The sequence below is a fragment of the Eubalaena glacialis genome, chromosome 5, assembly GCF_028564815.1.
Source record: "Eubalaena glacialis isolate mEubGla1 chromosome 5, mEubGla1.1.hap2.+ XY, whole genome shotgun sequence".
In the NCBI taxonomy this organism is placed as follows: domain Eukaryota; kingdom Metazoa; phylum Chordata; class Mammalia; order Artiodactyla; family Balaenidae; genus Eubalaena; species Eubalaena glacialis.
The window spans coordinates 121,347,195-121,366,893 of NC_083720.1; the positions used below are offsets into that span (position 1 = coordinate 121,347,195).

Here is a 19,699-nt window from a genome sequence, read left to right on the forward strand (position 1 = left end):
AAATAGAAAGTGTCGCTGCACAGAATGGAATTATCACTGAACTAGGATTTTCAGAGAAATGTATTCCGATATATGGGGTTGGGATATATGACCTAATTCTGGGTGAATATGATATGGGTGGGAATGTATTTTTTTATTATACAATTCAGCCATATGATCAAAAAATTCAATTTTACAAAATGGCATATTATAACAAAAAGTCAGTTTCCTCTCCGTTCTAGTTCCTGGTCCCCTTTCCATTAACAATTCAAATCTCCTTCCAATTTTTCAGGGCATGAATTTCTTACCAAAGAAATGTTTTGTATTACTCAAATATCTCAAGAGCAATTTGGTCCTGTTCCTTTTCCAGTATGTAAATCTGTTATCTGGAAGAATAAAATAACTTCTCAAAATCAAAGTTTACATAACCACTGAAACAAACATTGAGATCAGCCAGATTTCACTCTCCTCCATGATCAATGACATCCTGTTTTCAATCTGCCAAAAACTAAGCTGGACTTACAGACATTCACTCGGCCACCTCAGAGGAGAAACTGAACAAAGAGAAGCAGCCCTCTTCCAGAACAGTAAGAGCTCCCTCCAACTAAGAGCGAAAAGAAGCAGATGCTCCGTCTTTCACTGGGTTAGGGAAACAATGCTGTGGATACAAGCAAGCATCACCTATAGAATTAGGTGAGACCAGCACCATCAATCTAGATCTCTTCTGCCTCAGATCACTTGTTCAGTCAGTTCTATTCATTAACCTCCCCTCAGTGAGTTACTGACCAATCGAGATGGAAAAACCTAATAAACAGAGCGCTCTTAGAAGGCTTCAGAACACAAGTTCTCCTCCTTTGTACGTTCAACTACTAAGAGGCGTCAGTCTCCACCAATTCACTATGTAACTGAACAGTACTTTAAGTGCTTATCCCCAACATAAAGGTGCAGTAGGAAGAAAATGGGTATGAAACAGTTCCCAGCATCACCCTGCTCACCGTTATGGGGGGCGGGGGGTTGAAGAACCATATTATCAGGTTGATTGTGATAGAGTCACAGGACGTGTTCAGGCTGTTTATCTAAGGGACAGTGGCCAAAAATCTGTGCCATTTCTTTACCACAACTACATCTCCTGTGCATCTTGGGCTTTGTGTTGCCTACCCTGATGTGGAAATCCAAACGAGTTCAGCTGACTATCAACCACTTGCATCAGTGGGGATGAACCACGGAATGGATTATCCAAAGCAGCCTTAATAAAACTTAACCATTGCTTTTCGAATATGTATTATGCTTTTATCAAAGAACACTTTTAATTCCTTACCACATGTTGCTTACACTAACCAGAAAACTATTATATACTCTGAGAATGTAGTAAATTCTAAAGAAATGCCTGCTCAAGATTCAAATATTGCTGTGGAAAAATCTATACGTGGATGACAGAGACTTAACTATAATGGTTTTATTATGTTATAAAAACTTAAAAACATATTTCATCACATAAATCACTCTCTCCTCCTCTGGAAATTCATTCTATTGGCAACAATCTTTACAGAACGTCTGAAACATCCCAGTTTGAGGACTCCATAAACTCTCATCCTCATCACCACCCACTTCGAAGGGAGAGAGGACTGTCACGCAGGTGGCTCTATGGGTGACATCACACAAGAGTGTATCCATGGTCTCTGTCAGTTTCCAACACAGCTCAAGTATTCAGAGGGAATAAAAGATCATTCTCATATCGTCCTCGTCATCACCATCACCATCACAATGAAACACCAAACACTGTCCTGAGCACTTTATACCTATTCCCTCTCTTTAATCCTTATGGGAATCCTATGATGTAGAGATTATTTTAGAGATGATGAAACCGAGGTGCAGAAAGGTTAAGGGCTTGACAAGGCAACCCCTCTACCACCCTGCTTCTCCTAAATAACCTCCTCCTTTGTCTCATGCATAAAGTAGAGGGACTGACAAGCAAGGATGTGCTTATGGTTTTACTTTAATCCCCCTGGTTCCTTCTCTCCCCAACTTATTTTTGTTTTCGTTGTTGTTTTCCTTCTTGGCATCTTGCCACCTTCCTAGAACATGAAAAAACCAAAAGTTTTATCAGGGCAGCGATGACAAAATTAAATTCATTTTAATCTAAACAGCCTAGAATAGGGATAAGTAGTTGTAAGCTATAACTCAACAAGGACACAAGGAAATTGGCACCATTACCTCACACCAACAGCCCACGTATGTGTTCATCTCTTAATACTCTTTTCTTATGATGAGGCTGTGGAATATTAAAATTAAACTCCTTTTAAGAAATTCATTTTCTTTACATTCCCACTGATTGTTCTTTTTTTAAAATCTAGTTTATTTTTACCAGTTACTGTGTAGTGGTTTAAAAAAAAAAAAAGACGTATGGCCTGTATTTTCTTATCCATTCCTAAAAGGGAGACACTTGCGCTGCCTCAAACTCCTCCTTTATAAATGCTGCTGTAAGAAACAGCAGTTTAAAAAGTAAGATTTTAGTAGATAGCCTTTGTTAAGATTGGAAATTTTCCTTTTATTCTGGTTCTCTCAGAGATGGATTGATTGATTGCTTTACTGGATTTATTTTTTTAATGTTTTTTTTTCCAGTTTTACTGATCATTCTTAGTATCCTTTACTGAAAACATAAGCAAAACAGAACAAAAATTACTGGCTCATTTCTTTGTGTGTGAATTAATACTGTCCCATTCAAGCAAATGCAGAGATGGAAAATAGCTGAAGGACTCTTTCAAGTACCATATTTTATTATAGGTAATTTTTAACGGCTCATACACAGCTGGCAGTCACAATCCTATCTACAGATAAGGGCAAAAAACAGTGCTCTTGACTCTAGAGGATTTGGGAGAGGGGCTAACACAGCAAACAGCATACAGGTGTGGCAGAAACAGCCGTCTGTGACACTACCACTTCAGTATCCTATCTGCCTCCTAGTCCCCTTCCTCATCCCCTATTCCAGGGTTTCTCAACCTCGGCATTTCAGGACATTTGGCAGCATCCCTGCTGGTGGAAACAGCCCTGCCCCCGCCCAGCTGTGACACCCAAGCACTCCTCCAGACTCCGCCAGATCACCTCCGCTATCACCTCCGCTATCACCTCCGCTGACGCTCTTCTCTCCTTTTCTCTTTGTGCTCTTGGTGCCCCAGGTCGCAACAGATTTATTTATTAGCTCTACTTCTAGACTCTAGGACACAGGGAATTGCTGATTCCTTCAAGAACGGAAAAGCGAAAGCTCTCAAACACACATATCCTTTCTTTCTATCTCTTCTCTCCTCAAATTAAAAAAGGGGGAGCAAAAGTTAACCCTCAGAACTACCTGGGTCGTCTGGAGCACCTAGAACAGGTATCACCCAGCACCAAGTGCTGCTGGGTATCAAAGACGTAGTTCATATTCACAACAGACCTACAACATACCACAGGTCCTATTTCCTGACATGTTTTTAACACATCAAAATGAAAAAATTCACTCGTCACTACCATGTGTCAAGCCGACAGTTCTCAATGCTGTTGTACATTAGACTCACCTGTGGTGCTTCTTTAAAAGCTCCCCAACCGTAACCCTGGAACCAGACCCCCCCAGGGGCGGGCCCTGGCATTTTTGCGGTGGTTGTCAGTCACAGGATTCTGATGTGCAAAGTGAGAACCACTGTGCTAACATGAAGATCGTGAAGATACTGTCCACATACCCTCAAGGAACTCAGTCTAAAGAATGAATAAGATAACTGTAATAAAAGCTATTAAAACAGAAGCCACATTAGACAAGCAGGTTCGTATTTTTCCTCAAAGTTACAATCTCAGTGCAAATCCTACATTTATGACCCCTTATTCCAACTTTATCAAGCTCTATAAGAGACACTATGAACAGAAGTATACGTAGAGATGCTCAAAAACTTGCTGAAAGAATCCACTAAGCTGGAGGTGGGCATGGCGCAGGAGCTCTACCAACTACATCAGATTTCTTTCCTAATCCCTTGATTCTGAAAGGCTATCCCAATTACTGAAGAAAAACACTCAAAATAAGACGCTATAACATGAATAACGATGGCTTGTTATTTAGCTTTTCATATAATCATAGTCTCCTCTTACCAGTAAGATTGCTTCTGCACAGCAAAAACTGACTCAGATGTTTCTCTTTCCCTCCCCGAAACAGAGCCCAGCGCTGGATGCATGAAACATTTGCTGAATTGATTAATATTGGCTCAACAAAAAGTAGAACTGCTCAGTGAGGATGCACCAATTTTAAAGGAGGCTTTCCTGGAATACAGATCAACACCTCAGCCTGCACAGTATGACAAGACAGAACTCTTCAGTGTTTCCATGCAAATAAATGCTATAAATACAGCTTGGATGCCAATCATTTCAAGGATAATCAAATTAATTTTGCTCACAGTTTAACAGAAGGCCATTTGAAACCAATCAGACGTTCTCTCGAGCTTGAACAAACTGAATAGAAGTCCTGAGCACACACAAACACGAACACTGGGAAAATAAAGAGGTTGTTATTAATTATGCAGACTGCAAAGCCAGCAACGGACACAAAGCAAAACAGGAAGCCGTAACAGATGGGATGGCAAGCTATGTACAGGCAGCTGTGCTGAGCTGTCACAGGGCTAAAGGTGTAATTCCTAAAGCAACACTCACTGTAGCATTACCACTCCCTTTCACACAAAGCTACCCATAAAATTAAAGACCCATTTTGATAAAATTAAGGCTCGTGTTGCCAGCATTCGTCCTCCCTCCCCAACTTTGCTTAAAGAGTTTGAAGGACGGCTCTGACTAATGCATACCAGTTCCAGCCCCCTACTCCCAGTCACCGTCCTCTGAAAGGACGTAAGAAAGAAGAGGCGGGGGTAACTGGCCTGTGGCTGAAATTGGTGGTAAGCCTGGGGGTGAAATTCAAAACCCTTGTTTTCCCCCAACTCTGAAATATTTGCAGATCACTTAAGAGGGAGGAGATGATGAGGCAGAAGATGCTGATGAATCCTCTTCTGTCTAGTGGCCAGGTAAAAACTCAAGGCCGAGGTAAGACTGGGTGTACTTCGGTTAGGTAAGGACCCTACCAATAACCACCTTACGGGCAGCACATGAGAAGCCTTTCTTATGCCCACGACCTTAACTATTACCCTTAAGAGACAATCTGGGAAATCAAACGCTAATGCCTAACTTTAAATTTTCTTCACTTTATAAGAGGTTTTACTATGTGGGAGAACTTCTTATTTCAATACCTTATGAACCAGTCTAGCTCAATAAGCAAAACCATGCTCTAAGACCATCACTGTGTCTCATATGAATACGAAAATGCCACTACAAATCAAATCTAATACTGCGACTCAGGTGGGAGAGAAAGAGGCCCATTTCGATGTGCTCTATGGAGCACTGGTATCCTTAAGGTTCACCGATCGTGCCAGCTGGTTGAGAACCTGCATAGAACTGTGAGCCCCTAAAGCGCTGGGAACACCTCACATTCTAATGAGGAGACTCCCAGCCCAATGTCATTAGGGTAGTGGGGCAACATCAAGGAAATGGGATGGAGATGGCCTGTCTCTTATAACTCCAGCTTACATTCATTGGGTACCTTGGGTACCTCCTTGTGACCCCAGCTTCTCTTAGGAGGCAGGGAAATTTTGGCTTCCTTTCCTTCAGTGAGAAAAGCCCAGTTTCCCCAGACTGATCCTTCCAGGTCCACAAAGAATGATACAATAAAGTAAAAGAGAAGACATCGTCCCCATTCCAGTGAAGAGTCTCTTCCAGGACTCGGCAGAACAGTTCATGTCTATTAGTACTTTGCATTTCATTCGTTTGTGAATTGTTTCTGTCCTTTACCAATTTTTTTAGGAGCCCAGAATTTCATTTGTTTTTTTTTTTTAATTGAAGCATACTTGATTTACGTTTCAGGTGTATGTACACACACACACATATTCTTTTTCAGATTCTTTTCCATTATAGGTTATTCCAAGATATTAAGTATAGTTCCCTGTGCTATACAGTAGATCCTTGTAGTTTATCTATTTTACATAGAGTAGTGTGTATCTGTTAATCCCAAATTCCTAATTTATCCCTCCCCCGCTTTCCCCCTTGGTGACCATAAATTTGTTTTCTACGTCTGTGAGTCTTTTGTAAATAAGTTCATTGTATCATGTTTTTAGATTCCACGTATAAGTGATATCATATGATACTTGTCTTTGTCTGCCTGACTTCACCTAGTATGATACTCTCCAGGTCCATGTACCAATTTTTCTGTAGGGGTGGTATTTCCTATTGATTTAAAAAGTTTTTTACAAGAAGAGTAACTTGCTGCAAATTTGAAAGGTTGTATTTTTGTGTGTGGTCATTCAAGAGTGTGTGTTTGGTCACATAAATGTTGTCAAACCTATAAATTTTTCCTTTATGGTTTCTGCCTTCAGAGCCATGTTTAAAAGAGCTCTACAGGGACTTCCCTGGTGGTCCAGTGGTTAAGACTCCACACTCCCAAAGGAGGGGGCACGGGTTCGATCCCTGGTCGGGGAACTAAGATCCTGCATGCCACACAGCGTGGCCAAAAAAACAAAAAACAAAAAAAAAACCAAAAGAGCTCTACAGGCAGCTATTAGTACTACCCCCGCCCCCGTATCCCCATCTCTTGAAAATGACAATTCACTCAATCAATGACAATCGAGAATCCATCTCCCCCTTTCCTTCTGACACTATGACAAGAATCCACGCCGGAATCTTTCTTCACTGAGTGTGTATTCTCTAATGAAAAAAAATTTTTTTAACACTAATGAATAGTGTAAGAAAAATCCATAGATAAATTCACAATACTTACTTTTAAAAGCTCTAGGCAACTTTAAATAGCTTTTTAAAATCATTAAAGGGCATTCTTCTCTTAGTTCAATTACTATACTTTTCTTAAAAACCTTTAGCTGGCATTGTCAGGGAAACGCTCCATCTACAAATTCCCAAACTTGCTATTTCACAATTTCATTACCGGGATTCCCATTGCTTAACCCTTCTCAGTTCATTTAATCCATCAGACTTATAACCTGTAACCCCTTATCTAGATTGGATTCGATATTAACATTCTAGACCCTACAATCACATTGACTCTTACAAATATTAAATAGCTAACATTTTCCAAATCCTTATTATGTGCCAGGTCCTAAGCTAAGTCCTTTATGTATTCTGTACTTCACTGACTGCACGATGTACCCTCTCCTAACCAGGAAATTTACGATCAGTGGTATGTTGTGCCTAAATGATGGTTTTTTCCTCAGTAGTACATGAAATAACATCTTATGATTAACAGCATCTTAGATGAAATATGGAAGGATAACTCATCTTTCTATCAGTCCTGAGGCTGATACTATTATCTCTATTTTTCGGATGAGGAAAGTGAGGTTCAAAAGTTAATGGTCACAACATTGTAAATCAACTATACTTCAATTAAAAAAAAATTAGAAAAAAAAAAGTTAATGGCAGCTTTCCCAAAGTTATAAAAAAGCAAGTCAGTGTTGGGGGCCGGGACTTAAACCCAGGCAACCTGACTCTAGAACCTCATTTCTTAGCCTATTTTCTATCCCTCAGCCAGAATCATCTCTGTCAACATTCCTCTCCAATCTTACTTTCAGGCCACCAAGTTACACTAAAAAGCAACAATTACTAGTCTACAGCCACATCAAACCTCACCCCAGGCTTCCTCCGACTGTTCAGCCTCTGAATTCACCATAGATTTCCTGGCACATCACCTACAATGGTTCTTCCAAAACTTGTCCATTATTCTTAAACTTCCAGTACCATTTTCTGATTCTCCCGGCTCACCATCCCAATGAAGGGACTGACTTGCCTCCGACACTACTGGGAAAACCAGCGCAAGTTGACAGGAGCTCTGTGCCATCTGCTTTCCTCTCTCGGACCCCATTCTGCTTCCTTCTCAGACAATCTCCCTCCTTACCATGACTCATATTTTGTCACCTGCGCTCCAGATCACTAACTCCATCATCTTTGATTGCTTTCTGTCCATTAACTTCTTTCCCTCAACCTTCAAATAAGAAGTCATCTCATCAATTTTGAAACATAAGTCACTCGAGGGCATAGAAGACTCTGTTTCTCATTTCTTAATATACTCAGTCTCTTCACCTCAGCTGCATTCACTTGATTACCCTGACCTTCTCTCCTTCACCCTGAACCATACAACATGTGCCCCTTTGAACCTTCCTCTGGAATCTCTCTTCCCTTGGCTTCCTGGTTTAACTTCTCCTCTGACCCCACACCTTTCTTCCAGTTCCTTCTTTTGTCTACTTCAAACATGCCTCTCCTTTCTACCACTTCCTAATTGTGGGCATCAATGGAAGATTCAACCCACCAGCTCTCTGTTTCTCTGTTCATGATCCTCTCCAAATACCGATCCATTCCTGGACGTTCCACCATCATTCCCAACAGATCACTACTTGGCATCTACGTAAAGCTCCGAGCCCTTCCCTAGGCTTTAGCTTAGTTATGTATCTCCAACTTGCCCGTAGAATACTTAGATACCCCACCTTAAATTCAACCTGTCAATTCTAATTTATCATTCACACAATTTTTATTCCTTCCACAACCAGTTCTTCTCTATTCTTAAGTAAAGGCTTTATTAATTTTCCAGCCACTCAGGTTGGAAACTTAAGAATAATCTGACACCCCTCTTTCCCATTACTCTATAGCCAAATAACCACCAGGTGTCTTTTCACTCACAAAACCCACCCCATCAGAGAGAGAGAACTCAAAGCTCAAAGCTTTCTTATCAATCTCCTGGCATATGGGCTGTACCCTCTCCAACCCAAACTGCAAGTTCAAACACCTTCTGTGACCTCCCAATGCTTCCTTATTCTGGCACGCTGAGGTCCTCAAATCCTCATCCTCAACTCAACCTTTCCAAACACCTCTCCCAGCTCACCATACGGGACCCCATCAGGAACACCCTCTGTGGTCAGGCAGAGCTGCAGACTGGCCTCCAGATCTGTGCTGTCCAATGTGATAGCTCATTGTTAAACAGGTGTCTATTTAAACATAAATTAATGAAAATTTAAAATGCAGTCCTCAGTTGCACTAGCCACATTTTAAATGCACAACAGCCACTTGTGGCTAGTGGCTATAGTGCTGGACAGCACAGATACAGCACATTTCCATCACTCCAGAAAGTTCTATCGGACAGCGCTGCTCCCAACACTCCTGTTACCTTGAGTCTTCCACACCGCTACTCTGCCCAAATGTCTCTTCCTTCTCCCTATGCAAACCCACACGTCCTTCCACACCACAGTGGGCCTCATGTGAACTGTCTGTACAACCTACCCCTGTATTACCCTGCAACAACTCTTGTGATGTTGCATTTAATTTTTCATTTTTGTGGGTCTCCTAATTACTGAGCCACTCTGAACTAACAGACTCACTAAGTGAAGTATATGCTCATTACCACACTGCATCAAAATTATCAAATAAGGAGATATTTAATACCCCTCTCCTCCATTAAAAAGACATGTTTTCCTTCAATCTAAACAAAAGATCTTGCATTTAGCTAACTAAATAATGACTTAATTTAATGCCTAATTATAATACTTGAAAGATAATTAGTTCCCTTTTCTTCTTGTGGTATTCGAAACTGAAAGAAAAAAAACTATAAAGGTCTGAAATACTTCCACTTTGCATAAGCACACCGCAAAGAAACCACAAAAGATAGACATGGAGAGGAAAATGAATGAATAGTTTGAGTAACTATACCCTAACTATCTGGAATCGTAGGAAAAAATATAGTACAGCTGCCCTAAAATTAAGGGGAAACTACAAATAAAGCATTAAAAAATTACACATATAAATATATTTTTGAATCAAAAGCTAGACCCCTCTATCCTCCTTTTCACAAACATGACATAGTGAATATTTATTTTCATCGTGAGCTCAAAAGCATATAGATGCATAAGTAATTGCTGTGTATGCTGTATGTGTTCCTTGAAATCCAGGCTTGTCTGTCTCAAGAAAATTAGTTAAGAAATCAATCCACCAACCATAGACCTGGGTTCTATATAAGGCTCCTATGTGAACACTAGGAACCAAGCAGAGAGATTTGGGAGAATTGCCAGGTATAGATTCCCTCAAACCTTAGAGAGTTTGATGCTTTATCTTCAAGAGGGAATGTTCTCTAAAGTTCTGATTTTAGCTTATTAAAAAATCACAGGGCTTCCCTAGTGGCGCAGTGGTTAAGAATCCGCCTGCCAATGCAGGGGACACGGGTTTGAGCCCTCGTCCAGGAAGATCCCACATGCCGCGGAGCAACTAAGCCCATGCGCCACAACTACTGAGTCTGCGTGCCACAACTACTGAAGCCCTCGTGCCTAGAGCCCGTGCTCCACAACAAGAGAAGCCACCGCAATGAGAAGCCCGCGCACCGCAACAAAGAGGAACCCCCGCTCGCCAAAACTAGACAAAGCCGGCGCGCAGCAACGGAGACCCAACGCAGCCAAAAATAAAATAATAATTTTTTAAAAATCACAAAGATGTTAGATTAAACTGCTCAAACACTGCAGTTCCCAGTATCAGCCTAAAAACCCGATGCAGTCATTGGAGTTGAACTGTTTTTGAAAGATTGGCTTTTCCCATCTGAAAGACAGCTTTCCTTATGCAAATGAAGGTTCTACAGGGCCCGCTCATTTCTGCAAGTCAGCAAGCAATAGCTGTAAATGTTACTTTTTTGCCTAGGACTAGTAGTACATCTCTAAAACTGACATTATTTTAATAATGAACACCATAGTGAAGATTTTGACTTAGATTTTAAGTAAATACATTCATGCAACTTAGCTTTTTTTTTTTTTTTTTTTTTAAAGGCAGTAACTCCAGAAGTGTTAAAAATACTTCAGGTATTTTTGCAGCAAATCAGATGACAGGTCACCAGATTAGCCTAAATAGTTGCAATACGACGTAATAGCAGAAAAGGGGGATAAAGAGTCAAGAGTTTTCAATTCGAGGCAAAATGGAGATGCCTCTATTTGTTATCAAAGCACTTCCTGCTAATCTTGGTACCAAAAATGAAGACCAGAGCCTCCAGGCTGGTGAACACATCAAGGTGCTATGGGGATGGGGAGCCTGGAGAGGGCATGGAGCTCACGGCGCCCTTCCCCCATACCTTGCCCCGTTCATCTCTTCCATCTGGCTGTTCCTGAGTTATATCCTTTCATAATAAACCGGTAATAGTAAGTTTTTAAAAAAGAAAAGAAAAACCACATACAGAAGTACAATTACACAGAATACTTCATCAGCCTCAATGTCATTTTATAACTTTATATTCATTTCTAAATTTTTATATTTAAATTATCCCTTTTCTCCTTAGACCTTTCCAATTCTCTCCCTAGTACCTCCTAACTCCTTCCCTAAATACCCCAATCTCTGACTTTTGGTTAGGAATATGATTTGTTTTTGATAGCCAAAAGAGGAGATTTGTACAGCAGACTTGCCTGATTTAATCTGAACTTCGTAGAATCTTGGATCTACCATTTTCTAGTAAGGTCCCATTGACTAAATCAGGCATAAGGCGTTTCTTTTCCATCTCTAAAATTAAAAAAAAAAAAAATCAATTTTAATCTGTAAAAAACATCTCTCTGAGGCTGTCAGACTTTTTGATTCATACTCAGCTCAAACAATGTTGGGTACAAAAAGTTAATATCATGCCAAAAAATTCTTCTTTCCTCCCCTCCCCAATTAACACTGGATATGCTCAGACCAAAGGCCCAGGAGCACAGCGAGTGAGGAAGGAAAAAACAAACAAATGGGAACTTGACAATGACAGTGATCCAGGTGCAGGCTTTCCCTCCTCCAATCACTGGATGGGTGACTTCAGGCAAGTCCGCTGTCTTCCCTGGGCCTCGGACTGCTCAACTTGATAGGAACATCAAAGTAGCTTTTAACACTCAATATCTCTATTCTTTGTAAAGGAAATTACAAATCAGTGTTTATGAACACACTTGGCAAGGCAGTCCCATGGATGTCCTTCACCTGAAATTTGGGTACTTCTGTGCACGCACAAGCTTACCAGGGCATATAAGCATTTTTGGATTAGACGATGGGAGTGTGATAGGGGATCCAGGGTTTCATCAAATTCTTAAATAGCCCTGACCAAAAAAAATAAAAATAAAAATGACTGAAACTGCAAGACTATACAAAAGTAGACATACATGTAAAAAGAGAAAAAAAAAATTCCAAGGAATTTTCAATGAACTATTTGTATCTCAAGGTGCAGTGTTTACCAGCTAAAGAAGACTAATTTTAATGAGATAAACTGAACTACTAGAACTTTCTTTTTTAGTACCATCAGCTTGTGATTATACAAGAAAAAAGCAAGGGGAAAGTGACAGGAATTATCCAGAAAAGCAGAGATAAAACCAATTTGGCTTTGAAATGCATTACTTTTATGTCAGATTTAGTCTTCCAATTATGTTCTGCTTAGAGAAGTGTTAACATTATGTTTCCTTTCTTAAACACTTAAAGGAAGACAACAGAAGATGGCCCAGAAAAGCACAATAGAAGGCAAAGTTGTCTAAAAGCCTAAACAAATAAAAGCAAAGTCATGTCTATACCAGAATAATAAAGCCCAGCAGAACAATGATTATTCAGGTATTCTAGATATATATATATATATATATATATAAAAGAGAGGGGACTTCCCTGGTGGTGCAGTGGTTAAGAATCCGCCTGCCAATGCAGCGAACACGGGTTCGAGCCCAGGTCTGGGAAGATCCCACATGCCGCAGAGCAACTAAGCCCGTGCACCACAACTACTGAGCCTGAGCTCTAGAGCCCACGAGCCACAACTACTGAGCCCATGCACCGCGACTACTGAAGCCCGTGCGCCTAGAGCCCATGCCCCACAACAAGAGAAGCCACCACAATGAGAAGCACGCGCACCGCAACGAAGAGTAGCCCCCGCTCACCACAACTAGAGAAAAGCCCGCGCGCAGCAACAGAGACCCAACACAGCCAAAAATTAATTAATTAATTTTTTAGAAAAGTGAGATTCTAGAGCGAGCTTGCCTTGTTCACTTCATGGCTAAGAATATAATCACTAGTTATGCAGCCTGAGGCAAGACAATGAATCACTCAGAACTCAGTTTCCTTACCTGTAAAACGTGACAACAACAGTACTGAGGGAAGTTTTGACGCTTAAATGAGATACGAGTATTAAAGACAAGGACACAGTAAAAACTCAGAAAAAAAATCAGCTACAATTATTTCTCCTACCCAAAACTCTAAATCAAATTAGAAGCCATGACACCAATGATAAATATGATTGACAGAAGAGTCAACCTCATTTTATGCAGTAGCTTCAACTGTCACTTCCAAACTCTTTTAACAAGAGCAACTAGGAAGTAGCAAAATTAATTGACATATCTCTTTCTCCCTTCGACCCCACAAACTCATCCACAGAGGTAACAAGTAAGAGAAGCAGCTGAAAGGTGAGTAGAAAGTGAGGATGAGGAGAGGCGAAGGGTCTAGAACAGCATTGTCCAACGGAACCTTCTGTGATGATGGGAATCTTCTATGTATACATTCTCCAAGGTGGTAGCCACTAGCCACATTAGCTACTGAGCACGCAAACTGTGGCTAGTGCTACTGAGATGAATTTTAATTTTAATTTAATTTTAATTAATTTCAACTTAAATACCCACACATGGTTATGGCTACCTAATTGGACAGCACAGCCCTAGATGACCCATAAATTGAATAAGGATTGCCAGAAATTTCAGCAAAAAATAAGAATCTTCTTTTCCTGAATTGTTTATGTGTTCAATTCAAATATCTCTGTTTCCAGTGGAGACCTGGTAACTATGATTAAAGAAATAACGTATCAGCGTTTGCATCAATACAGTGCAACTCGGTGTTAATAAAAGGATCAGAGATGTGAAATATGTGGTCCTCTGATATTTTATAAGGTCCCTAAGGCCAAGTTAAATTCAAGCTCACATGAAGCATGATTCAGTGCATGGATCAGAGCTGCAAAGGTCCTGATCGGCACCCTCAAAGCATCTGTTTCTCCACTACCAAATGCAAAGCTACTTAGACAATGCAGACTGAACATCCCTTAATTTAGCTTCAATTTTTTCAGAAATTCAGAGTTCTGTAAGCCTTTCCCCCTTTTCAGAAACACTAGCGTTCCTTGCCAGTTTGGCCTTTCCACTATAAACAAAATCCATGTACCACCCATATCTGAAGGATAACGCCAGACTCCTGCTTAGCTGCCCCTGTAATATGGTTTAATTATGATGACTGAACTAATAGGCTGACATCATAGACTTTTACAGGCTGACCCCATGTCATCCTGATGTATCATTTTGCACCAGTTCAGTGCTGTAAATCAATTTAAGATCTCAAGCAGGTTGAAAAGGCTGGTAATGATGCTTTCTCTGCCGTCTCTGGAGACTCTACATTATACACAACTTACATTATTTATAAAGCCTCAATGATGCTTCCATTAGCCTTGTAAGACTACACAAATGAGATCTTTTATACACACACAACTTGGCCTTGATTATGTAGGCGACTGCAGCTTAAATATACTCATCTAATTACATTCAAGTTTATTCTTTTTCCACTCTAACCAAGTTACTAAACCCAGAATTACTAGAACTCAAAATTACAAACTGCAATTTAGTTTTCAACTAATAAATGTATTTGGAAAAATGAGACTTCCTCTTAATGCTTTAATGAACTTAGTAGGAAAAAAAAATTAAATTCCAAGAGGTGTAAGAAGTTAATATTTTATATTGCCTAAAAACTGTCATTTCTCTAAAATGCAAAGGTCATCAGCTCTTCAAGGGTATAAAACCAAAGGATACTGCAAAAAGGAAAAATGTATTTGGTTACATACCTACGGTTGGAGGGGTCAAAACTAAATCAAGGACAAATCCCTACCCTCAGAAGAAACCCGATCCTGCCTGGATCCTCCAGAGGCTCAGACATCACCCACCTCTAGAAAATCATCTCCCACGACCCTGGTTACAGTTTCCTAAGAACTGCAATATTACACAAATGTACACCACCTGCACAGAAATATCAAATAACTACAAATGGGAAAGAGGAAGGGAGAGGGGAGGACAAACATTTAAATCAGTTACAGCATATTTAGGCCTGGCACCTCCATGAGAATTAACACTGATGCAAAATATTTATACTAATTGAAAATCCCGCGGCAGTGCACATTGATTCTGCCCTGATTCTTTTTCAATCGTGGTTCCAATACAGCTCAGCTACCTCCAATAAAGCGTCAAGTGGTAATGAGAAACAAGATGAAAAATCAACATGGGCAGAGAACAGTTTTCTCATTGTGCTACTGAATGCAGGCATGTTATCCACGGCAGGTAATGAAAGCGAGAAACGTTCTGAAATAAAGGCATTTTGCGATTGAGCTGCTTGCTAGGAGTTTCAGTAAGAGGAAGCACATACAGAGATCAGGCAACTTCTGTATCATTCCACCTACTCTGAAATTTCAGCTACAATGGCAAGAGAACCTCAGGGGAAAGAAAGAGGCCGGCTGTCACAGCACTCACGACGACGATGTTTTCTCGGGAGAGGGTTCGGAGACGCGCCTCGATTTTCAGAAGGGAAGCGCCCGGCCGGGGATCTTGCAAGTGCATTGAAACATCGTCCGCGCCGCAAAATAAACAAAAGCCGCAGCTACTGTAGTTGTAAAATCCGGCAGGCATCTGTTCCCCCTCCCTTCCCAAAGTACATCAGGGAAACGCTCTCCCTGGAAACCTTCAAATATATTAAGCAACGAGAAAAACAAGCTCACGTCTGTCTCTCTCACACCCTACACTACCACCCCCCTTCCTGCAGAAACAACCCCGAGAAACACTAACAAAGACCGGGCGCAGAGTAAATGAACAGTTGCTGCACAGCGAACTCACAAATACACATGCAGTGAGGCAATCGAATCCGGGAAAGGGAAAGGAATGAGACGACACTCGGAGACTCCGGGGGGTGTAGGCGGAAGAGAAAAAAAAAAAAAACTACGCGCGCCTCCGCCGCCGCCAAACCTTTGAATAAATGAGAGGGAATTTCAGTGCGAACTTTCCTTGACCTCGACCCCCAAGACGCTGGTGGGGCACAGGAAGGAGCCCGCCCCGGACGCAGAAGGACCCAGGGCACCGGGTGTCCCCCTTACGCCAGGCCCGCTCCGCGGAAAAGGCAGCGCCGGCGGCCGCCCTCCGACTCCCGCAGGGGTCGCCCGGGCCGGCGCGGGACACAATGGACCCGCGGGCCGCGCCGACGGCCCAGGCTCGGCTGCAGGAAGGGGAAAGGAAACGGGCGGAGGGGGAGGGTGGCCGCGGAGGGCCGGCCGCGGGCAGGGCCGGGGGCCGAGGAACGCGGCTTCCCCACCGCAGACCCAACAAAGACGCGGGGGGCACACGGGCCCGAGCCTTGCCCGGCTGGCCAGGCGCGAGGAGAGGAGGAGGTGGCAGGCTTGCTCCTCCGAGCGGCCGGGAGGCGCCATCATGGGGGGGGGGGAAATCCCCGGTCCGCCCCACGCGGGGAAGAGCCCCCTCCCCGCCGCCGCCCGCGCCGCCAGCCCCGCGCGCAATCGTGGCCACCCGGCCGGCCCGCGCCCGCCCCAGCCCGCGGCGGCAGCAGCGGCGGCGCTGGGAAGCCGGGGGCGCCGAGGGGAGGGCGGGGACGCGATGGAGGGGAAAGTTGGGTTCGGGTCTGTTTCGTTTTACCGGGTTGGCTGCGCGCCTGTCCACGCGGGCGCACGAGTTGGCCGGGCGAGCGGGGTCCCCCGCGGCCCGGGTCAGGCCGGCCGGGCGCTGCGCTCGCAGGGTCCCTCCCCGCGCCTCGGCCCGGGCTCAGCGTCTCGGCCTCTCCTTCCTCCTCCCGCCCGCCCTCTCGCACACTCGCTCGCTCCCGGAGCCTGGATTGATCTGGTCGCGCTGGCGTCAGGGAGTCGGAGCCGCCCAGCCTCCACTCCTCAGCTGCCAATACCCGGCGCACTCGCCCGCCCGCCTGCTCTCTAGCTCGCTCACACGCGCACTCGCGCGCGCCGCCGCTCCCGCCGCGGCTGCGCGACCAGGGATCCTCTCCAAATTCCCGTCCCCGCCGGCGCGAGCGCTGGGCCCGCGCCGCCTCCCGCGCCTCCAGCCCCACGCCCCGCTGGTTCTAAGGAGAAAACACCACAGCCCCTGCCTCCTTTAGTCCCGGGGGAGCGGACTCGGTACCTTACCTGCCGGTGAAGTTCCGAGTTCAATTTTTATTTTTTTGAAATGTTCCTCGAACACGTCCACCGGGCCCACCGAACCGCTCTATAAACGTGGAGTGCGTTTTGACAATTACCTTTCGAGCCTCGCCTTTTTGTGTCTAGTTTCCTTGCCCCTCGCTTACTCCTTAACGATTTTCAAGCCCCAGAAGTTGCAAGTACCCAAAAATGGATAACCTAATAACTATTGCATGTGCTTGTAACAAACCCTGAATCAGTACGTGTGTTTTATGCCAATTCGGGATCTAATGATTCCAGCTGGTTACCTCGCTGCTCCAAATAATGACAGATGCCACAATAGAACTTTAAATTTTTTTGATCCAGTTTCTACAATCTTTTAGATGACACCAACCTCCCAAAATAAAAAGGAACTAGCTCCCAGATACCTGATCTGCGTAGACATTGAAAATATTTTTTTATAAGATTTCATTTTTCTCTTGGCCAGCTCTCTTGGAAGCTGGCATGAAATCTTGGATAATTACCATAATGTTGAGTTATGTTTAGAGGCGAATAATTATTCTGAGGAATAAATTTCACATGTACCAAAAGAACCATTACCAGCAATATTTTTTTAAAAATCCAATTAATGGTACTCTCCAATTGTTCATGTACTTTTACACGTGCACATTCCATTTAAAATTCTTATTTATTAACTATTTTTTAATTTCTGCATTCCATGTTTAATTATTCTAAGGAAATGCAACAAGTCCCCCAAAACACATAAAATAGTGTTTATGTATAGGTCAGAATATTCTGCTAATTTCTTCATTAAATGATTTGAGCACTTACAGGTCAATTCTTGGGCCTCATCTTATTTTCCCAAAAAATCAACTTTTGATACAGTTATTCATTCTCTACTCCTCAAAACAGCAGTTGGAGTGAGCCTTGTTAAATGCCACTCCCATCAGATCACTCCTCTGCTCAAACCCTCCTTTGATAAATAGAATGTGCTATATCCATACAATGGAACATTATTCAGCCATAAAAAGGAATGAAGTACTGACACATGCTACATGGATGAAACTTGAAAACACTGTGCTAAGTGAAAGAAGCCAGACACCAAAGACCACAAGTTGTAAGCTTCCATTTATACAAAATATCCAGAATAGGCAAACCTATAGAGACAGAAAGGAGAATGGTGGTTGCCTTTGTTTGGGGGAATTGGAAAGGCTGGGGGGGGGGGGGTGGTGATAGCTAATGGTTATGGGGTTTCTTTTGGGGGTGACAAAAATGTTCTGAAATTAATTTGTGGTGATGGTTGCCCAACTCCGTGGATATACTAAAGCCCACCGAATTGTATACTTTAAGTGGGCAAATTGTATGACGTGAATTTTATTTCAATAAAGCAGTTTAAAAAAAAAAAAAGACATGACAACTAATCCTTGTTTGAATTCTGGATTGGGGGAAAAGCTATAAAAAGACGTAGAACTGTTCATTTTTTTAAATCTATAGATGACCTTTCCCAGCACAGCCTAGTAGCCCCAAATGATAATTACTAATACTACACATGCTGTGAAATTTGATCTTGCCACTTGTGCCAGTTATTTCTGTCAATGGTAATAGAACATTGGACTGTTTTCAAAAGGACATTATTGGGACAGTTGTGAAAACTTGAATGTGGGTTGCATATTAATATCATTGTATCCAAAAAAATCCTCCCTTGGCTCCCCATTTCACTCAAAATAGAAGTTCTCACAATGTGTACAAGAGCCTACATGAACTTTCCTTCCCGTCTTTCTTTACCTCTCTGACCTGGTCTACTCTCTCCCTTGCTCTTTCCTCGAGTCTCTGTGGCCTCCTCACAAGTCCTGGGACCACTGGGGCACACTCCCACCTCAGGACCTGTGCACACCGGCTGTTTCCTCCCTGGAAAGCCCTTTCCGCAGACGCCCACGTGGGCCTCTTCCCTCGGGTCTTCACTCAAACATTCCTCTCTCAACGAGGCCCACCCTGGCCACTCTATCTAAAATCTCACCCCACCACCCCCACCCCCACCCCCGCCCACCATATCCCGCCCAAATACACACACTTTATGTCCTCTTTCCCTGCCTGGTGTGGATGTTTCGCTTATCACTACCTAAGTACTTCCTTCACCAAAACAGCAGGATTTTTTGGTCTGTTCTGTGCATTGCTGTACCCTCAGTGCCTGGAGCAGAGTCCGGCACCTGCTGAATAAAGGAATGAGTGAATGAATCAATCTAGCACTGTTCAAGTCACAGGGGATATGGTGCAAACAGATACAAATCCCTCAGTGGGGACAAATAATGAATAAATACACAAATATGCCAGGTGGCTGTACATGGGATGGAAGCCAAAGGGTAACAGGGATGGAGAATGGGGACAGTTGCTGTGTCCATGCGGGTAGGGAAAACCTTATTCACAAGAGGTCCTAGAGGAAGATGGAGCATATCACATGATCTGCAGGGAGGGTTGCCAAGTGCA

At 42.9% G+C, this 19,699-nt stretch overlaps 1 protein-coding gene across 7 annotated transcripts in view; it reads right to left on the reverse strand.

Annotated features, from left to right (window-relative positions):
* The window catches only part of SMAD1 (SMAD family member 1), an 87,078-nt gene extending 70,060 nt beyond the window's left edge, over window positions 1-17,018 (reverse strand). Inside the window, exon 1 of one of the 7 annotated variants that reach the window (XM_061192561.1) lies at window positions 16,725-17,018. The gene's annotated coding sequence lies outside the window, so the exon portion shown is untranslated. Of the gene's footprint in view, window positions 1-974; window positions 992-3,533; window positions 3,635-15,484; window positions 15,875-15,914; window positions 15,985-16,724 lie in introns of those variants that run through there. The other 6 variants (XM_061192564.1, XM_061192565.1, XM_061192563.1 and 3 more) reach the window with 6 other exon arrangements.
* Between the last annotated feature and the right edge of the window lie 2,681 nt (window positions 17,019-19,699).